The sequence below is a fragment of the Grus americana genome, chromosome 4 (genome assembly GCF_028858705.1).
Source record: "Grus americana isolate bGruAme1 chromosome 4, bGruAme1.mat, whole genome shotgun sequence".
In the NCBI taxonomy this organism is placed as follows: Eukaryota; Metazoa; Chordata; class Aves; order Gruiformes; family Gruidae; genus Grus; species Grus americana.
Genome location: NC_072855.1, coordinates 41,241,806 through 41,264,241, shown reverse-complemented (window position 1 = coordinate 41,264,241; position 22,436 = coordinate 41,241,806). Strand labels below are relative to the sequence as shown.

At 35.8% G+C, this 22,436-nt stretch overlaps 1 long non-coding RNA gene across 1 annotated transcript; it reads left to right on the top strand.

Annotated features, from left to right (window-relative positions):
* The first annotated feature begins 2,188 nt into the window (after positions 1–2,188).
* On the top strand, positions 2,189–10,421 carry LOC129206193 (uncharacterized). The gene is made up of 3 exons (XR_008577040.1): positions 2,189–2,318; positions 9,832–9,926; positions 10,376–10,421. It is a non-coding gene; the product is annotated as an uncharacterized LOC129206193 (long non-coding RNA).
* Positions 10,422–22,436: the final 12,015 nt, after the last annotated feature.

Sequence of the window (22,436 nt, the reverse complement as noted above, 5' to 3'; positions counted from 1 at the left end):
CATCAACTGTCTCTCTTCCAGACTGAAGAATCCCAGTTTTAAGCCATACCAGTTGCTTTTCTGTCTGCTTTTCCCAGTTCTTCCATGAACTTACTGAGTTGTAATGAGACTGCATACAATATTCAAGACACCGGTGCATCATGCATTTCCATGACAGCATGACAATGTTTTCTGGTTTGTTTTTTTTTTCCCTTATTGTTTCTTGCATTCAATTCATTTTTTTCACTGCTACTGAGCTTTGAGCTGATGTAGTGAAAACCCAAGACACCACTCCTGAGAAAGCAGAGAGTCCATTTTTTTGTATGTGAAATTCAGATTTTTTTTTTCCATATGCATCACTGTGTATCTATCTTTCTACACCTAATTTTATCTGCCATTTTGTGAGACAATTGCTCAGTCTTTTGGTTTGTTTTTTCCCCTAAAATTGCTCACACTTCGCTTCTATCATCACTATCCTAAATAAACTTATATTGTGAAACTTTTCTTCACCTTCCCAGACAAGTTGTGAATATATTGAACAAAGCAGGTACTAGTACACATCCGGAAGTATTCTCTGTGGAAAGCTGCTCATTCTTTTTTCTGGTTTTTGACCTTGAATTCATCCTTGCAGAACCTTCCCTTTTAATCTAGAGCTGGAAGAATCACTTTGAATGCCTTAGAAATAGACAATTGGATCTTCCTTTTCCACATGCTACTTCATAATCAAGAGACCTGGATGTTCTGTTTTCCTGATGAACCCCAAGAAAGCCTGTGTTGAGACCAATAGAGGAAATGTATTTTCTTTTGTAATCATGATTGTTGCCAATGAAAGGTCTATGGAGTAATACTAATGTAGATTTAGTTACTCCTGAAATAACTTCTTTTATTTCTGAGATATTCAGCCATTTGCAAAGTACGTGGCAGTACAACCTGTATATGGTTGCTTTCATTATCCTCATTTTACAATTTTACTTAGGATTCCAGCCAGGAAGTAACAAGTGGAGCCCATTTGCCCTTAGTCATTATATATCATAAGATATGCCAGAATGCTGACCAAAATTATATATGTTCTACTTAATGTATTACAGTTTGTGCTTAAAAGTAAAAAGATTTACTGATAAAATTATCTTGCCAGTGTTTGAAGTTGAATTCCTTCTCATTCATTCATTCTGTTCTTTGTGCATTCTTAATATTTGCAACTCAAAGGATGGACCCAAATTTTGCCCTCATTTTACACTGCATTGAATCCAATGTGTAATGGACTGAATCCAGCATGTGAAAAACACAAGTAATGTTATCTTTCTTAAAAATTTAATACCTGTATTTATATGCTACTGTTGTGGTTTAATCCAGCAGGCAGATAAACACCACAGAGCTGTTCGCTCTCTTCCCTCCCACTCCCCGTGCGATGGAGGAGAGAACCAGAAAAAAAGGTTGAAACTCATGGGTTGAGATAAAGACAGTTTAATAGCACAAAAAAGGAAGGGAAATAACAATAACAATGACTATAGAAAATGAGTGATGCACAAGGCAATTGCTCACCACCCACTGACAAATGCTCAGTCAGTTCCTGAGCTGTGGCTGCCACCACCCTGGCCAACTCCCAACAGTTTTTTTTGTTCAGCATGATGTCATATGGTATGGAATCTCTCTCTGGACAGTGGGGGTCAGCTGTCCCGGCTGTGTCCCCTCCCAGCTTCTTGTGCACCCCCAGCCTACTCGCTGGTGGGGCAGCATGAGAAGCTGAAAAGCCCGTGACTTAGCGTAAGCACTACTTAGCAACAACGACAACATCAGTGTGTTATCAAAATTATTCTCATCCTAAAGACAAAACAGAGCACTATACCAGCTACTATGAAGAAAATGAGCTCTATCCCAGCCAAAACCAGGACAGCTACTCTCTTTAAGGATGGCTGGGGAAATATATTCTAAACATCACTAACAAAAAAAGTTCTTTGTTCTTGGTCATGTTTGAAGAGGGACAACTTATTTGCAAGACTGATTTACAGTACTCTGAAAGCCATTATCTGTATCCCACTGGCAATTCCTTGTGATTATTATGTACATGTATGTTTTACTAAGAGCTGCCTTTTGAAAGCAGCTCCTCCTTAGACCTAATCTAGGAATAAAGCCATAATGCTGAGTTTATGATATCTTAGTGTGTTGCTATGGAAGTGATATTAGCAATATTACAAATCCAGCACTGTGGGCTGTGTAGCAGTATGATGTGATAGAAACTGAAAGCGTGGATGTGGTAGAAGAAGCTTTCATTTAAACACAAATATCTTTGATTCTTTGGAAAACCATCAGAGAAAAAGAGGACAATATATCAGAGGACAGTAAGTATATTTAGATATTACAGTTTGTCTTGATAAGGATGTCTAGAATGTAAGAGCATCAAGTTCTTAATTGTCAAACAATATGTTTTGAAAAAATAAATTTAAACGTTAAAATCACTGTACGTGAATTAATATTCTTATTAAGAAAAAAGGAAGATTTTTTTTTTTTTTACTGTTTGCTCTTGTGGTCATAGGCTTAGTTTTCTTTCATGTTTCCTTAATTTTTTTCATTTCTTTCTTTTCTTTTCATTTTGATTCTGCAATGGGAAACAGACCAAGCAGATGGTAGCAACCTAGTTCCATTCCTTTTTAGCTGTGATTATTTCTAGTGACAGTTAAGGATGCCTAGCTCTGTCTTGGGCCCTTGTATAGCAAGCCTGTTGATGTTGAGTGATTATTGAATAACTCTATAATACATATTTATGTGCAATTTAAGGTACAAAATGATCAGTTGAAGTTTGTTACAATGTGCTTAGATGCATAGAAAGACGAAAGACTGAAGAATGGATCAATAAAGTCATTACTAGATGGAAAATGCTATGAAAACATATCGGTGATGTACGATTAAACTAAAGAACAAAAATCATATACAATCACTGGTTCCAGCTTTTGACAGGAAACATGAGCCTTTAGGCATAAATGACTGTGAATGGCAAAATGCAGCTGCTGCCTTCGTTTGAATAGCCTAAGGAAGACAGGAGAGCAATCGAAACCTGCCTCAGCAATAAGCAATCATTTCAGAGCTTTAGCTGACTTAAAAAGCAACAGCAAGTTAGACACTGAAGAGTACTAGACAGGATCCTGTGATAGGGCGTTGCCAACCCCTTTGGAGGAGATACAGTGAATAAAGGAATATTTATGAGGAAAGGGACGTTCCATAGGGAATTAAGCAGCTGCAGAACCTGCAGTCTCTGCATGAAGTATCACATACCTTCCAGTTTCTGCAGCTGCCCTTCAGCCTCTCTTCAGCTGCTGAAACACCCATCTTTGCCTCCCTCTTTCTGATCCTAATGAACACTCCCCAACAGCAGCTCAGGACCATTTGCATGTTCTGCAGCAGTTGGGTGCAGTGTTAATGAAATCCGTTATCAGGTGCACTGTTTACATTTACTGCTCCTTTTTTTCTTTTTTCTTTTATTTTGCTAAGAACTTAAAAAGTGAGAGCATACCATTTGCCCTAAGTGTGCTGGAGCTGTATAGCTGTGCATAGTAACTATCACAAATATATTTCTGTTGTGAGTGAAGTTTAAGTACGACTGTGGTTTCAGGAGGAAAGAGATTCCAGAGGAGGTGCAAACTGGAGACGGCGTATCCTCACAGCCTAATGCAGTGCCATTTTTTTAAGAACCCTGGAGGTAATAACAGCACAAGTCTAGAAACAATGGGACCATATTAGCAACACACCGTCCCAGCTAAAAGCCCATTTTAATTTTTCTTCTGGTATTGAGGCAGGCTTGATCAGCAAGAGGTTGAAGGTCAGTATCATGCTGCCCAGTGTATTTTGCAGACATGCCCACAGCTATCTTTAATCTTAGTGACATCAAGTAAAGCATTCTGGGGGGAGATTAGAACAGGTGAAACAGTGTAAAATATAAAAATAAATGATCGACAACTTCAGAGGAGCATATTTTGTTGATCTAGCTCCAGATTTTCCTGCTTTACATAGCTCCATTTCTCTTCATTCACCATTCTCCCTTTTATTGCATTCCATAATTGCCAGAAACAAATGAAATCCAAAAATTCTGTAGAGAAAACCAAGTTAAGCACCCCCAGCTGTTCACAGCAGCATGAGCTGCTGCTCCATTAATTCCAATATCTATGTGCACAGGCCTCAAGCACAGCCTTGCCCCAGCAACTGCTAGGAATGCAGAATTATTGCTTATAATAAATCATTGGAAGCCAATCGGAGCTCTGGATACCCTGGTGTTTTGACACATGCTGTATTTGTGAGAATGGCATTTCCAGTTGTTAAAAAACTATGGGACAACTTCATTTTGCTATTGTCTTGATTTCTGTCACCTTAACATTATTCTTAAAAAATAATAAAAAAGAAGAAACAATTTAGTTGCTAGTGTAAAGAAAATAATTTAAGTTGCTGATAGAAGTGTAGTGCCATTTTATAGCTTTGCTTACATGAGGAAAAATTTAACCCAACAGCTGTATTAACTTGTGAAAGTTTAAACTATGCCTGTGCCACCATTCAGATGTTTTTTGTTGCCTGCAAATGAGTTCTGTATGAAGACGAAACAAGAAATAATGCTGTGTAGCAGAAATTACTAAACTGACGCCAAAGATATCATACTTGCGTTGTCCAAGAAGAATAATTAACTCCGAGTCTTCTTGAAAGGTACGGTGATCAGTCATATGGCACAATTCTTTTTTCCTTGACAGATCATTTCATAATGGCTAATAGTGTTCTGCTTAAAATTTCTTGAAATAATGTGGCCAATACCTATATCAGGTAATGTACTAGGAGATCATAAATAAGGAACTTTTCAGGTGCATCCACTGCCTTATATGAATATAGGAAATACACCAATTCTAATTGGTTTGGATTCACTTAAGCTGAATTGAAGTCTGGTTTATAAAATAAGCCTCATTTTTAATTAAGTAAATGTCCTTGCAATCTTTTACACTATTTATCTATGTCAATTTAAATAACACCTTAATTATTTTTTTGATTGGAAAACGTGAAGGTATGAAATGGTTGTTTTCCTTGGTTTGGTTTTAAAAGAAAGCTAAAAGCCTACTTCTGTTTGTTTGCCTTATTCCACTCTGCTATCTGTCAGTATTTAAGTTAAAAGAGCTCCAGTTCCTTTAGCTGCAGTGAGAAAAATTCAGCTAGCGTTCGCAAGTGGCTTTCAAATTGATACTGATATTTAGTGGCCTGTTTTCACTGCACAGTTAACTGGACACTTTAGCTGTAACTCACCCCAACCTCACCATCTGCCCAAAGGAGCTAGGTTTTAGCATGCTCGCTTCTTTAAATGGGAAGTGTCTATGCACTGCCTCCCAGCCGAAACCCACTGCTGAGGAGACGGATAATGTCAATAAGCCGAGGATAGTCATCCAGTGTCAGGACAGGTGTCAAACTTGGCTGTCAATCACCTGTACGCACTGTGCAGTGAGAAGCCAAAGTATATCATGCAAGTCAGCGCAGTGAAACGTTGGAGCTTACTGGTCTGCACGGTCCAGTGACAGAGTGAGGCTGGGAGAGAGTGAACACAGTGTTGCTTTGGGACTAAATAAACCTGCCGGTGTGGGGTTATTACTAAAGAGCATTCCAAATTGTGCTTATAATTTAAAATCTTACAAAACTCTCCGTGCATAAAATCTGAGTTTTACTCAGTTTATGGACAATTTCTACACAGTGGAGGAATTCACATTGTTAGCGTTTAGCTGAGGATACCTGCCTTAGTAAATGCGCCCTGCTAAATAAAGAGGTAACATATATGGTTTGGGAAGAAATACAAAATAATGCTGGAGAAATGTGATTGCTAGTATCTCTTAATGAAAACAAATTTTGAGTAAAATATCAAAACTGCTGAGTGAATTGCAGTCAACGATTGAAATGCCTTTGGAATTTGAAAGTATGTGAGAAACACGTATGTGCTTTCAGGTGAAGATAAAGCACATTCCTGCTTATATGATATATTATTTTATGAATCACGTACCTTAGACTGTAAATGGTATGTGTTAAAGGAAAACTATCAAAATTGGAAGTGTCGAATAACAGCACTAAGATCAGGAGGCAGTAATTACGCAGTTTATTTGACAGTTCATTGCTTTGTAGAGAGAGCCAGAGTAGGTGTCTACTGATTAACCAAATGCTTTGGGGATAATTGGTCTGAAAAAACCCACAAAACAATAAACAAAAACCAAAAAACCCAAGCTTGAAAGAACATGGAAATTAGCTGTATCACATCCATTGAGTATATGCATGGTGCTAAACTTCCAGAAAAGGTATTGTGGGGGAGATAAAGATTCTTGCTAAGCATCCGTGGGTTATCAGAACACATAAATTAGAAAATTTTCACTGCGTCTCTGTCTAAAATATTTGTGCAGGAAAAAGCAAGTGCATGTTCACGGTGCATATTTTTCGTACAATTAAAAGAAACCAAAAAACAACAAACAATAAAACCCTTCTTTGCACCATAACTTGATCTTTATTTCTTTACTTGCTGTAGACTAGCTAGAAAAAGACCAAAGGAGAGATTTACATACCCACAGGATGTATTGCATACATAATAGAAGTGTGAAAATTAGCATGTTTCCTCATTGAATGAAAAAGATTTTAAAAATATATAATTTACAGCTCCAAACCATTTAAAACATTTGTTACTGTAACACTAGTCCTTTGAACCCTGGATAGAAAAAAAAAAATCATCTGATTTTGCCTCACTTGTTCTTAATCTAAACTAGTTTACACTGTGGAAAAATCACAGAATAAGTCTGGGTGTGATGCAGATGAAATGTAGTAAAATAAATCTCTGTGCAATGGATGCAGTTGTCAGAGCAACCACAGTGTGGAATTGCTCTGACGAGATTCAGAGTAGTTTAGTTTAACCCGTGTTACTAATTTTTTCTCTTAAATCCTTTTCAGTCACTGGTTTATTTCTCAAACTGAGCAGTGTTGGCAACCAACAAACAAAGGGAAAAAACAAAACAAACAAAAAAATAAAGCCAGTGTTAATTCAAAAACATTGTAGCTAGAAGTTAGTGCCCACCACTGTGAATCTGGAGACTGAAGCAAAATTTGTCTCCTCTCAATTTAACAGGAACTTTATTGTAGTTTGAGATTAATGTTGAATTCAGTGGCAGTTCTACAGCTGACTGCATATGACCTTGATTTGTCTGTGGTGAACTCATGAAATTCCCTATCTGTGACCTGGATGTGATTTTTCTGCATTTGGATGTTGTAAGGAGGCTGGAGAGGAGAATATATTTCTTCTGAGGACTGTTAGACGCTGGTACTGCCCTAGTGTCCCATTATAGGATTATTATTGTTGTTGTTGTTTTTATTCGTTTAGCTCTGATGATTTTCATTATACTCTTTTGACTGTACTTTAATAATTGAAAGAGTCTTTTATTTAAATTATTGCTTATTTGTGATGTTAATTTTTATATATTTTTGTACATGTGCCACGGCATATACATTTGATTTAAACTATCTAATAATTGCTCAGAACATTAAATTTATTGATTGCTTGCACAGTGTTTATGCCAAAACATTTTTTTTTATAAAATCAAAAAGGTCGAGTTTATTCTATCATATCCTAGGTTAACAGATACTGAGTCTGAGTTAGCACATCATTGCATGAAAATGTAATGTCTATTTTGCATACCATTTTAACAGTTTAAAGAAAAGTTAGTCTCCTATTGGTTTTTCTCATGTGAATTAGTTTAAATGACCACACTGCTTTGAAAATACTTCATCTATCCAAAATAAAGTTCCACTTCAAGTTTCCATGTGTTCATTCAGCCTATAAAATTAAAATGTTTTATAATAGCTGTACTGAATCATAGTTGGATTTTAGCCTTAGTATTGGCCAGATAGGTATGGCCTCAAGATACTGATCTACACGGACCTTTGTGCCATGACTCCAGAGCACAGCTTCCTCATCCATTTGCCTTACCCTGAAATTCCTTTTTGTTACTCCCCTTTCTTCTAGCAATACTGATGCATTTCTCAGTTCCCCAATATACAAGTATTTCAGATGTACATCAAATAGCAAGCAAGATATTGTGGGATATATGTTGTGTCATACACCTCCTAATTGGTAGTCGTTACTGCATGTCTATCATATATCCTCCACTTATTATACTGTTTGGCCTCTGCACCACACAGTTGACCATGCCTCCATTTTGGGCATAAACTACCTCCTTTCTTCAACACTCAACTCTTTTTCTGATATGCCACTTCATGTTAACCTTGGCTGATGTTGCATCGTCTGGATGATGATTGCTTGTCATCGTCCTGCTGGGAAGGATGTTTCCTGGGCTGAAACACTGTGTGCAAGTATGTGATGCATCTGTACAAAAATGATAGCCTGGCATCTTCCTTCTCTCTCTCTCTTTCCTTGATTCTCACAGTACAGCAGATTTTATGAACTTCCTTTTGATAGTGGCTGTGGTCTTCAGGAACCCAAAGCCAAATATGGGAACAATTATATGATTTTTTTGCCTTTAAAAAAAACCCAAAAAACCACAACACAAAAAAACAAAAAACAAACCCAACTTTAAAGGGTTCTGTGCTTTTAGGAAATCAAACAATGCACAGCTTTAACCATTCTTATAAAAAAGTACCATCAAGGTAATAATTTCCATGTTAAAGGTAACATTTTTATATTACTTTAAACCCTTTTGGTTCAATACCGAAGTTATAAAGGGGAGGGGGGGAGAGGTGTGGGGAGGGTGGGTCTGTTTGAAGACATGCTTCACCCTTTTTACCTCCACCAACAACATCTGTTAGTAGGCTTATGCTAGGACCCATGATCTATGCGCTCATCAGTTCAAGCTTGATTCATATTAAAGCTATTTAATTCTGAGTAGATAGAATTATTTTCTTTTTTGTTGAATGTTTCAGTCACTGGCAGGTGTTTTCTGGTTTAAGTTGTGGTTTCTTCTCTGCTAACTAACATACTCCTATGGACAGTGTAATTTACTGCATTAATTTAATGAAAGTTTTAATTGAGTTTTGAAGCTGATTGATATTTTCTAGTTATAGGAATCTCTTTAGATGAGCTGTTAAATACTACATTGTTACAGTGCGATCAGTTAGAATCATATACTAGTTAAATGTTGTAGAGTATGGCCATTTCTACCAATATTTCCTGTTCTTTTTATATATCGTTCAAACTTGTAACTTTTTCAAATCAAGTAGAAGGGGGTTTTTTATCATGAACAGATGTTCTAGATATCAATCTAGAGGAAAATATGAAGCTATTTAAGTTAATTTGTGGGGGTTTGACCTTGGCTTAAGTAGGAAACATATTCGTTATATTTAGGAAAGGTAATAAATTGATTGGAAGACTTAGACTGTATCATTTATCTTACATCCTGACTTTAACAGTTAGGCTATGATTCTAATCAAAAAATGTCACTTTGGATTTTAAATCTATTTTTATCACCCAGAACATCTCATCTGTCAATATTTGATTAGAGGTCCTCTCTGCTTGAGACAGCTTTTCCCTGTCTGACGGATAATCTGAAGCTCTGAGACCATCGATTCAAGCTTCATCTCTAGGAAGGGGAAAAAAAAAAAAAAAAAAAAAGACCTAGGAGATAATTTTTGATTACACTTCAGTCTGTGGCTTCTGCTTGAGCCCAATAGAAAGGCTGAATTTTCCTGTCTTATCACTGCAAGGACAGACTACTCCAGTATTGATTTAGACAGAGAAGTTCAAATAAGTTCCAACTTGATTATTTCTTCATAATATCTCATCTAAGTTTAAGGGAAACTATCCTATATTTTTTTCTTTTCAGCCTCACTTTTTCTCCTTTTAATTTTCAGTGCCGTAAAAAATAAGTCACCAGTCTAACACAGGCATTTGATATGCCTGTCCACAGTGCTACATGTACCATAAGAAGGTTCAAGCACTCTCTGAGGTAATTACTTTATTACAATATGGTAACTGTCCTGAAGATAAAAAAGAGGCTAAAATTTTAGTCTAAGATATATGTAGAATCAGAAACAGAGAAACCAATTGTTGCTGGAGACCCTGAAATGTCTTTTATGCCAACCTGCTATAGTGACAAGTGCTTGTCTAATCTGTTCATAAATATGACTTTTGAGAAAAATTGCAGGACATTTCTTGGTACCTTTAGGAAAAAAATCCTGCATTTAATGTTTTCAAACATTTAGTTCACAAATCTGTATTTGATAGTAAGTAGCACAAGCATATTTTCCCCACATAGCAATTCTGAGTACTGAAAATCAGGCATTTATTTAGATATGTACCATAAATACAGGGGTAGATTTCTGCCATTAGTTATCCAAGTATTTTATTTTTTTTTATCTAAATGCATAGCTTACATGTATTTCTTATTCTTCCTAGAAGGATAACTTGTGAGTTCCTCCTTCTACTGACATATTTGGATCCCAGATAAGGTAAATTCAGAGCCTATCACGCAGAAATATATTAGCTGACTATACAAAAGCTATTGTGCATATTTTATATTTTAATATTAATATCTACTGTGTTTAAACTTGACATTATTCTAGGTTTCAAGTTAGATTTTATGTCAAACAGAGAAGTGTTGCTGAAAAGCTAAAAGGAAGGTGAAACTTTGCTATGCCTAGGAATGTTTATTATAGACATAGAAAGAGCCAAGCTTTTTGTCTGGTGTCAGAATGAAAAGGTATTGATATTACCTAAAATAATCAGGAACAGGAGTGCGTACCTGAGATTGCAAGAAATCTAAAGATGTAGGGTCAAACTTATTCAACTCAAACACACTTGAAAACAAGAAATACAACCACTAAAAATTTGCCAGAAAATTTTTACAAAGAACTCAGCCCTGTTGACATTCACATTAACAGCTAAGAATTTGAATATGTAGATAGCTGGAAGTCAACATAGGACTCAGAGGGGATGTTCTTGAATTTAGCTGTAAGGTTAGAAATGTGATAGGGACCCCTTAGTAATAGGTGTCCAAACAAATGTACATCAGAGATACTCACAATTATTGGATAATTCATATCTAATTAAGCTCTTCTTTGGGTTTCTGAGCTAATAACCTGATTTGTTTTGACTTGCAGCTTTGTCAATTATGTATTTTCCTTTTATACATCCGTTTTTGAAGCAAATTCACGGTATGAGCACAGAGTAGTGGTTTGCACACATCACAGAAATGCTATCATCTGCCTCGACTCGAGTGTTTCTTAATCGTTCTTGTGAAATGTAATATTTTATCTACTTCAAGTAATCTGAGATTTCCTTGCTGATTTAAGTTTAGATTAATCTACTCTGTCAAAAGCATTGGAAAAAAATTAATAGCTTAGATTTCTTGACAAGAATGGGCAACAGTTATTGGTTTTAAACAAACTTCATGTTTGAAAATCTGGAGATTTTTGAAGCTTGAATCTCAAAGCAGCGAGCAAGAAGAATGGTCCTGCTCAGACTCCTGCAGTTCCAAAAGCTGCCAGCTGAAAAGTAGCAGTTAACTTTAGTTAACTCAGTAATGTTGAGTCATGAAATAACATTTAATGGTGGCTGAAGAAAAGGATATTGGGTATCATGACAGCAATTACGAGTATAGGAGCAATAGAAGGTAAAAGCAACAGGAGAAATGAAATTAAGAGAACTTGTCCTCCTTTGAAGAGAAGGAAAGCTGTTTATAGTGGCAGATATGCAGAAAACTTTCTCTGACCCTCGAATTAAAAGATGAGCAGAATTACTGCAGAAGAAAAAAACATTAGCCTTCATTACTGCAGGAATGAAAATGTCATTTAAAGTGACATATTGAATGCTGCATTTTTAATTTCTAATAACCATAACAATAAACAATATTAGTTAACGAAGTAACAAAGTTAACAAGATTCCCATATTTGCATCAGTCTTTTATACTATGTTAAAATATTAGTGAATAAGCAGCAGTTAAATAAAGATCAAAGATCTTCCAGCTATTATGCTCTGGAGAGCAGGTAGAAGAATAAAAGTCAGTTCTTTTTCTATATACTAGAAAATCCCATCATAGAGGAGGTAGTTGGAATAGGATATTATTTTCTGTCTTTTCATTCACTGATGTGTCATATATCAGTTGTGAACTTCAGGAAGAAAATAGCATATAGATTGTTAATCATTCAACCCACCTTCACATTATAAAAATGCCCAAGGCATTTTTTAAATTTGCTTTTCCTGAAGAAATGAAAAGGCTTAAAATGGGATTGGATTCAAAAGATGAACTTGTGAATTTCTTTTTGTCTTTCCCTACTTCCATTTGTGTTGTATCAACCTATTCCAACTCCAAAATTTCCAATGTCTTTTGTTTATCTATGGCAAACATCTCTGCTTTATTTGTTTGAAAAAAATTTTTTTTTTCAGATTGCTTTGCAAGATGAGAAGGTGACATACTGTCATATACTGTCATACATGGAGATTGAGGTCAAAATACCATTCAGTTTAGTTGACAAACTGAGCTACCCATGACCTGCTTTCCAGATTATTTAGCATTACAAACAGCTCAATGGTACAGTAGTTTAAAGCAAAGCTCCTGCTGACTTCTGTAGCAGATGTTACTATTCAGTATGTCTACATATCAGGATCATAATTCAGAAATCAAGTGATCACTAATTATGTGTTCATCTTTAATCCATGAAAAGTCTTTTTTAAATGGTTTGTTTATTAGTACACAGGAATTCAGTAGCTAAGGAAAGAATATAATTTAGTTCTATGGGTTTTTATTCAGCTGCTTTAATTCTGAGACTGTTTTTGTAGTGTTATAATGCCAGGTTTATTCTTGGGAAGCTGAGATTGGGGAAGAAAGGAGGAAGGCAGAACTGAGACTGAGGAGACAGGCTCCTATTATCAGTGTTAATAAGCAGGCTTGGATCTTACACAGTCCTCACATGCCACCAGGAAAATATCTGGTGGCCTCAGTCTGAAGCATTCTTAGTACAAATGAAATTTATCAGTTACAGTAAAGCTGTTTTTTCTAAGCACATTAAGATTGTATTTTTAAAAGCAGATAATTTTGGCAGACTTCCACAGGCATGGGCAACTCATGCTTCCTATAAGAACATATGCTACATTTTAGGTGCCTGCTTTGAAAGCATAGAATTTCTTATACCTTTCCATTTAATAGTTGATGAGAATCAATCATCAATAAGAATTTCTTTTAATATTAGGGAACAATGTACTTTCTCTAAACTGTTCTTGTTAAAATCAAGACAAAACAGATTAAGGTAATCTTGCAAAGAAAATTTCAGCCTTAATGATTCTATTTTGTAAAAATTATAGATAATTATAACCACTGCCTTAAATAAAAAATAAATACTAGGAGACAACAAAGGTGATACAGTTCTAATATTCAATGGCAGAAGTTAAGAGGAAGATTTTTTCTCTCTCCTCTATCAGCAAAATACACTATGCTCTGAAACCCCTGAAGTGAGCTGAAAATCTGTCACTGGTTGTATATGGACTTCGAACAAAGTCCATAATGAAGCCACAAAATAATTTTTACAAAATTTTTCATCAGAACAGGTGTTTTTCACGCTCTATAGGATACAATTATAAAGAGCTTTCCTGAAATGGCATTTGTAATTGTTTCTTTTTATTCGAAAACACCTTGTCCATCAGTTCTGTTCTTTGATGTAGTTTTTATAATATTGTTATGGCAATTGGCCAGTCAAGTTTCTTTATACCTGTCTCAACATACAGGTTGCTAGAGGCCCCATCTCACAAATGCTAATCTCTTTTATCTATTTATTTGAAACTTTGATCATTCAATTAAGTTCTCCACTGTTCCTTTGAGTGAAGACGTGTAAACGTGCATATATATACGTATGCATGAATACATGTTTTGGTGTACGCACACATATATAGATATATATCAAAATGAACCAAGATATTTCTGGGGTTTATTTCTGTGTTCAAGAAAAGAACTGTCACTATGTAGTAGCTGCTTATAGCTAACCAGATAGGAAAACTCTAAACTTTACTACTCTTATGAGCAAAGATACGTTGACATAAAGCTGGGAGGCTATTGTAACACCGAACAAAAGGTAAAGAAGTATGTCAATTAGATGACAGACTGATAGGACATAAACTGTTTAAGAAAATTTCTGTCAGGTGGTACATTTGTAGATTTAGCTTCTGGGAAGAAGTGTTGGAATGCAGGGATCCACGCTCTTTAGGAAGGACAGACAGGGGAGATGAGAAGGAGATGTTGCCCTCTACATCAATGACCAGCTGGAGTGCATGGAGCTCCACCTGGGGATGGATGAGGAGCCTACTGAGAGCTTATGGATCAGGATTAAAGGCAGGGCAGGGACAGGTGTCATGTAAAAGGGTATGAGTCTGATGCGTGGCTGAGGGAGGCCCTCCTGTTGAGTCCAACGTTCAGAAAGGATCCCCCTTGCTTTCTAAACTCCTTCTCAGAGAGGAGCCTAGGTGTGGCTAGGTCCAGTCTTAGTCCCAGACTTGGTCAACTGTTTATGTGTGAAGGATTATGTGTGTAGCCACTTATCAGTTACTGTTTGCCTATCAGACCCTAAAGGACTTTCACAGAGTCATTTTCGCAAAGTTGAAAAAGATAGGTAATTTATTAAGACAACAGATATAAAAAGTTCAGAATTGCCATTGATAAATACACTTACTGCAACAGTGCTAATATATTATGATAGTGCTAGTAAAATGCTGTCCCGGGTATTCTTCACCAAAAGGTGAAGGCACAATGCTTACCAAGAAGGCATCCCTATCTTGGGTGGAGGAGAAGGAGCACAGCCCATCAACTACCTCTTCTGGATCTTCAGTCTCTTCAATATGGGTACAGAAACAAAGCAAACATCTAAGGAGCTTCCCTTTTACTACTTTATGTTAATTTAAAAGGAGAATTAATTATCTCCTCATCTTTTAAAACTAATGAAACCATGAATGCCCTGTATTATATTGATGCACAGGAGACTCTGGTCTCTTGAGCAAGCATACTCGTTCTCTTTTTTTGTTTGCATGTTTGAATGTCTGACAGAATGTGAGTACATGGTAAAGAAAGTAAATCAAGCTAGCTGGACTTTGGTCATTCCCCATTCCTTGCTGTGTATAGACTGTATTTTCCAGGGGTTCAAGTTCAGTTTCCTTATCTGTGAATGAGAGAATCTTATTTCAGACATGTCAAGAAGTAGTCTTTTAGTCTTAACATATTACTTCAAAAGGGAACTTTACTTCTCGGGTTGAGACTACTGAGTAGATTATACTCTAGATGTACGTATGTATATCACTTCAGTCCTATTTGAATGTTCAGGTTCAGGAACAGCTTTCTGCTGAATCTAGTATTGAACTTAATGTCATCATGAGTAGTCATTCATCTCATGAAAGAACTGGATGCTTCAACAGAAATACAAATGGAAGCTGTTTGGAAAATGCAATGTTAATTCTTTCATCTTGTTTAAAGGAAAAGTGTTTTTCTGATATATAGATCCAATTCAATGCCACTAGTTGGATGTTAGGAGGTCTCTGTTTTTATATCATAATGGTTAGTAAAAAAAGGAGTCTGTGGATTTTATATTTTAAAAAAGTCTGGAAAAGCTTACAGTGAAAAGTACCCAGAAAAAAACAATCATTTCATAAGAAACACTCCTAAACCTCCAAAATATGTTAATGGTTTTACAAGTAAATGGTTTTATAGTTTCATGTACAAAAGAAATTTGGGCTTTTTTCTGATAATTTTAGGGGTTTTTTTAATATCTGCTGAAGCTCACTCTGAATTTGATCAAAATTTCTTTATAGTATGTAGTTGTCAGCTAAAAACAAATACTTTTTTTTCTGGTTTTAATTCCTATTTCTAAAAATCTTCTTTTTAGTTTGGATATCTGACCTTTAGGATGGTATTTTCCTTTCATTCTGTAATAGCTTTAAGACCAGACAATGCATTCCAAACCAAATCAACGAATCACGGAAAGAGATACATGATAGGACTCCTCAAGAAATATTTGTATTTGGTTCTGAGGTTTGTAGATAAATATTCTGTAAGTTTGGAGAAATGAATATATCTTTATCAAATACTACTTTTGTGCCAGTGAGATGGAGATCATTCCATAAAAATTTTATTGCATACGTCAATTACTATTATAGAAAATGTTAAGTTTGTACTCTCTAAACTGCTTTAAAGACAGCGTGAGCAGCGCCTTTTTCAATACATGCCGGTGCAAACTCGAGAAATCAATGGTAACATTTTTGCATTTGAAAGTAACACAGCTGCAGTTCTAATGTTGTGGTTGAAAGATGACAAAAGGTGTACAGTAGGACTAGATCAATGACTAGTATTTTTTATTCATGAGCTTCATTGTTTTCTTTGCTCTGGCTAATCCGCTCAGTGTCATTCTTGACTCCTCTCTATTCTCTTTTGCAGCGCAGTAAGCTTTCTTTCCATTTTATCATCCAAATCCATCCTTTCCTCCTTTCTGTTCATATCCTTGTGGACAATTTGTCCCTTCTTCTTTTGTATCTAAAATTTGAATACTTGATACGTCGTCTTCTCCCACGCTTACCTCTTTCTTTTCAACGCTGGGGTTTTTGTCTTCACATCTCTTGCAGAATCAAATTCAAACCCTTTGCCATGTTTTTTAATAAGGGGTCTCGCCTCACATGTCTAAACTAATAACTACCTCTTGTCCTTTATCTTCTCTTCCCTTCCTTCACTTTACTGGTTTGTTTTTCATTGCTACTTTTCTTGCTTCCTGTGACGTGAATAGTCATTCTATTATATCCTCTTATTACAAAGTCTTTCTAAAAATTACTTGCTTCAAAAAAAATGCCTTACTCCTTTTGTTTCCAAAGGTTCTAGTTCTTATATTTCTGGAACAAAGGTTTCTGAAAGTATGTAGAGGATAGTATTTCTTATTAGCAGTGATATTGATAAGTTAGCATGCTAAAATGAAGAGTAAGTGATCTGACACAATACTGACTGAACTGGTAACACGGGTTCAAATTCTCTGACCCTGTTTTGGTTGTTTTCCCTGACCTGCTACATTAGTTTTACGGCTTCAGCTGGTTTAGATGTAATGATTTACAAAACATGGAACATCAGCTGCCAAAAAAATGACAGAAAGAAAATAGTAATGTCCCTTTTTAGTAAGGAGGCTTGCTTTTTCTTTTTTTCCTTTTACTTTATTCTTTCAGGCATTCAGGAATTACTCTATAGTATATTAAATGAATATGCGGTTGGTCCCTAGATTTTCATCAGTAATGAAGACTAAGAGTACAAAGTCCTGATGTGAAACAAAGCCTAAATGATTCTTCCTACCAAAAGAGATATTAAAGGAAACAGGAGAAATTTAATAAATGAAATTGCTCCCATCTTCACCCTTGAAATGTCTAGTCTTGGATATGGTGTGCTCTGCAAAGCATCAGTATTCATGCCAGAGTAAACTGAATTAATAGTGCTGAAAAATGAATTATTTCATAGCATAGATTTTGGGTTTTACCAATGCAGTCTTTTTAAAAGAGAAAATGAAAATTCATGAACTTTCTGCTATGAATTATTTTCTTTTTATAGTATTTAACTTCTCTAGGCCATCATTGTGCATGTCATTTCTGATGGATAAAATATTCCTGTAGCAGCTGTACAACAATATAATTAAACATGCTTCCTGCTTTTGATGGATAAATTACTGGAAACAGTTATAGGGTGGAACAACTGCATTAGCCATCATTTCTTTGTCTGGTATATTGCACTAGAGAGCCTTGTTCTCCTATATATACTGTAACATAAAATTACAGGGAGGAAAATTACAGTCAGGGTGAAATAGCTGATAGAAGTCTTTTTAGTTTTGACAGTAGAGGTTTCTTGAGGAGTGGTGGTAAAACATTGTTTAGGAAGTAAGAGGTCTGTTTTCAGCTCACTCGAAAGGAAGTTAATCTATTAAACATCAAATTTGCAAATGTGTCAAAATTGGAGATTTTCCTTCCTCTGGGAATTGTAAATATTGCTGTTAGTTTTAACCTCGTAAATTCAATTGTACAAGTCTATTGTTGAACAAACTCCAAAACTTCCAGTCGAAACAATTGCGTTGGTTTGCTTCACATTTAACCTGCGCTCTTTAAGAATTTTACTCCACCATTCTCAATGGGATCACTCAGCCCTGGCTAACCTGTATCTTCTTTCATGCTCCGTGAAGATCTGACTTATATGAAACACAGCAATAGTTCAGTAAGTGGGGGGACCCTGCAACTGGATCAGCCATCTTACCAACCTAAACCTTAGAGACAAACCGGGAACATGAAACACCTGGGATGCATTTCCCAAGAGACCCCCCAACAGCTCAAAGGAAAGCACATATTAATATCCTGTCATTGGTATACGCAGTGCAGATCCCTAGCCTATGAACTTGGTGGATTTACACTGAGGTAGTTTTGTGTTTAATTTTTTTTTTATTTACACTTTTTTTTCCCCCTTACATGTCAAATTGCATTTATGAGAGAAAAAAAGCAAGTAGGGTTACTCTGCTCCCTTTCCATTAGGACTACCTTTGGAAGATTGGTAGGAAGGAAGAAGAGACAGCCACACTGTTAGCTCTGCAACCATCGGACTTGTCAGGTAACACTGCAAGTTGTATAGTGTATAGCTGGGGATAATTCCTACTTCTACATTATAATATATGGCTGCTGGTAGTTATAACTGCTTTGGTGTGCTCAAACCATTACACAATTAACATAGAATGCATCAGTTAGGGATTTAGCATTTGCCGTCAAAAGGAAACTAAACTGCACTAACTGTATCTTGGAAAGGGGTGATCTGGATTATATTTGCAATAGCTTATGGTACCTGGGTGAAGAAAGGATTTAACTGATTATCTATAGATAATCAGTATTACCACTTCAGCTGTTTGGCCATTTAATTTAAGCAAAAAGTTTGTGTGTTCTTTTTCACTGTTGTTTGTCCTGATTTCCCTCCTCTTCTTGGATGGTCAACTCTAAACATAAGTGTACCTGAGTCCTGTCCTGAAACTCCTAACCTATATCTTTCCAGATACAGCAACGTCAGCTACAAGAACAAGAGAGTTCTTTGAAGACTGGCATCAATGTGACTCTAGGTGGAAGAAAATTTGACTCTTTCTCTTTTTCTCTTTTGTATAGGACAAATTCTACTTGCTACAGCCTCGTCGGTATTCCACAAAACAGTCAGATTTCAAGCTCCATTAAAAAATTTGTTCAGCTAACACTGGAAACTCCTTCAGAAGGAAACTTCTCTCTGTTGAAACTACATTTCTAAGCTGTATATGCAAAGTATATACAGATATTCCCACAGTCCCCAAAGTATTTAAAGCAGAACAGGCCATTTGAACTAACTGGGAGATTTTTAATTATTATTCTTTTGAGTCTTTTATGATAATAAAAAGTCCTTCCTTTGAGATGGTTAGCAGTGGAACAAATGCATCTTACCAGAGTCTTGGCTTGCACCATGTATTTATAGGTGATACAAACACCACGCCCTTATAGGAAAAAAGGAACGAAGGTGACAGATAGAAGGGAGTGCAAGGGAAATGAATGGGAGGCTTTTCTGAGATCAGTTCCTGCTTTAATAGCCAAAACATCAGCTCTGGAACCAAATAAAGTCCACCAGACAGATATCATTGTTTTAAGTGAGTTTCAAATATTATTTCAATTTCTTCTTTAGGTTTACATAAGTCTCCTCTTATTAGCTCACATAAGTGTATTCCCAAAACTAAAATGAAATATGAGATGTTTGAAACTCATCCATGATGTTTATTCATGATAAATATGCCTGAGACTGTTCTACATTAGCAGAAAGATCTATGTTCTACTAGCAAAATGTTCAAGCAAATGAAGAGATGTTTTCTTATACGGCTGTGCCCGAAAGAGAAATACTACTTGCAAAGTCCAAACAAGAAAGCTGCGCATTTCAATACTCTTGAAGGGTTATGTTGCATATTATTTTTCAGGTACAATAGTGAAATTTAAATACTATTCAGAGAAGTGGTAATTAAGAATTCATGCCATTCGTGAGAAAACCTAGCCATATGTTATTGAAAGGTGCTAGTATATTGTTTCACTCTCTAAAGTATCTTCAAACATACATTTTTACAGCCCTCAGTGTCTGTAGATACTCTTACTCTCTCTGCCTCAAAGGGAGATTGATCATTTTTGTCGCTTGGTGGTTTATCTAAATGGATAAGTAGAAAAACTTTATCAAATCATTGGCATATATAGAAAGAGTTACTTCTGTTACTAAAGACAACAAATAATGGCAAGAGTGAAAAAGTTAGACCTTACCTGCCTCAATTGCCTGAATATTTGAACCAGAAACATTCTTCAACAATTGAAGTATTTTGATGAATTTCTCTGTCAACTACTTATAGTGAAATCACTTCACTGATTGTGCAATTAAAAATTATGAAGATCTTTTTTTAAAATATCATGAATGTTTCTACTTTTACTTGTCTTTTTTTCCAAAAGCTGATTTCTGATTTTTTTTCATGTAAAAACATGAGTCCATGAGCAAAAAAATTTGTTACTGATGACGTCAAGGGTTGAATGAAAGAAATTACACTGTGTCTACTCTGGTTGTCGCTATTTTGCCTGATATCATCATAAAGAAAAATGTATGAAAAATATTTTGATCATTAGTTCCTGGATCTATAAATGGTAAGCTGTCTTTACGATTCTGAGATCTTGATTTTATAGGACTAGTACATTAAATTTAATGCTAAGTAGGACTCTAGGACTTATGCTCAATCGGTCAGTTTACGGTTCACCTTAAACTTTAGTCTTTATTTAAATACTGTGTAAACACACACAATGTAGAATGACCACAGTAAAAGATTTTTTTTTTTATCAAAAATGCAGCTCAGCAACTTTGTGATAAATGGTGACATTATGTGTATGCCAATCCCTTCTGGAAAACTGGAGGGATTTTAGACTTTGCCAAAAATTTGACATGCCACTCTAAATGTTTAATTAGGGATGCTGTGACATTCAATGTTCCTTGTATAAATGTGTCAGTCTAATTTTTATTAAACCTCTTCAAAATGAAACAGGATCTGCTTCTGGAAAAAAATAATCATGACTGAACCAAACTAATGCTATTAATATGTTTCTCAATGGATATGATAAATAATAATCTAAAATTAACTATGATCCTCACTTCACTGAGCACAAACTTCCCTAGTAAAAGTTTTTGAATTGGAATAGAACTCAGAGGAGCGCTGTGTCAAATTAATGATCATGAAGCAAGGCTCACAGAGCATTAGTAGTCAGATTCTGCCTTGGGTGAGACCAGGGAATAGATGCCATTCAGTCATCTGAACAGAATTTCTATGATAAAATCTGTCCGTCAAAAAACCCAGATGAACCTAACGGGACTTTCCTGTGACTCCTTCATTGGTTGATTCTATTTTGGCCATGGAAAAACATATTGGATTTCAGATAAGTGCCCGATAATCCAACTAAAAAGAATCATTATTAGTCTGTTGGTGCTAATATTGCAGATTAAAAGGGCTATATAAGTTAGTAGTTTTTATCATGAAAAGCTTTGCCTATATGTATTATCTCTTCATTTTTATATATAGCCTGACTTTGTTTAGTGAGACTAGCTGCACAATTTAGGAGAATTAAACAGAATTTAGGATTATGTGTATGAGTTAAACTTCACAACATGGAAAGTATTTTTATATGAATATTCTAGTTCATAATGATGCTCTTACTGGTGTTTCTTCAGATTGTTTCTTATATACATTATACCTGCTATTTATCCATCGTCTGGTGTTAAAAGAAAAAAGCAATTTGGTTCTATTCTATCATGATAAAGAGAATAATGTTTTACTAATGCCAGCTCACCCAGGATTTAATTGCCAGTGCTGTGAGAAAGTAGTGGGCACCGTCGTAGTTGCCATAGTGTTGTTTGTCTGTACTGGCACAGGGCACTGGGCCATAGTGGGTTACTCTATAAACACAGAACAGAAAAAAGGTCCGTAGGATGGACAACGTAGAGATGTATGCACGGAGGAAGTGGAAGGCCAGGAGACAGTGCTGGTCAGTGTAATAAGCAGTGATTTTGACGTGTATGCTCTAAATCTGTGGAAGTTTTACTGAGAGCTCGATTCTGAAGAATAAAAATATACTTTGTATACTTAAATATTAAACAAAGGAAGAGAGGGAGAGTTCTCTGGTTTTATACAGCCAAAGCTTCCAGCCAAGTTGAAAGGAAGGAGGAGATTTTTTTACAGCTGTTTTGCTGCCAATGTTTACAATAAGAAGTGGTACCCTATTCATTTTTTGACACAATAATAAAGTAGGATTCTAATGGCTTGACCAGCTCTGGATTGTAAAGCTAATAACATGCTCTTACTTAATCAACCCAAAATTGCAGAATTGCTATATTTGCTAGTATGCTTTCCTACCAGAATCCTTACCAGTTGCTGGATGAATATATGTGACT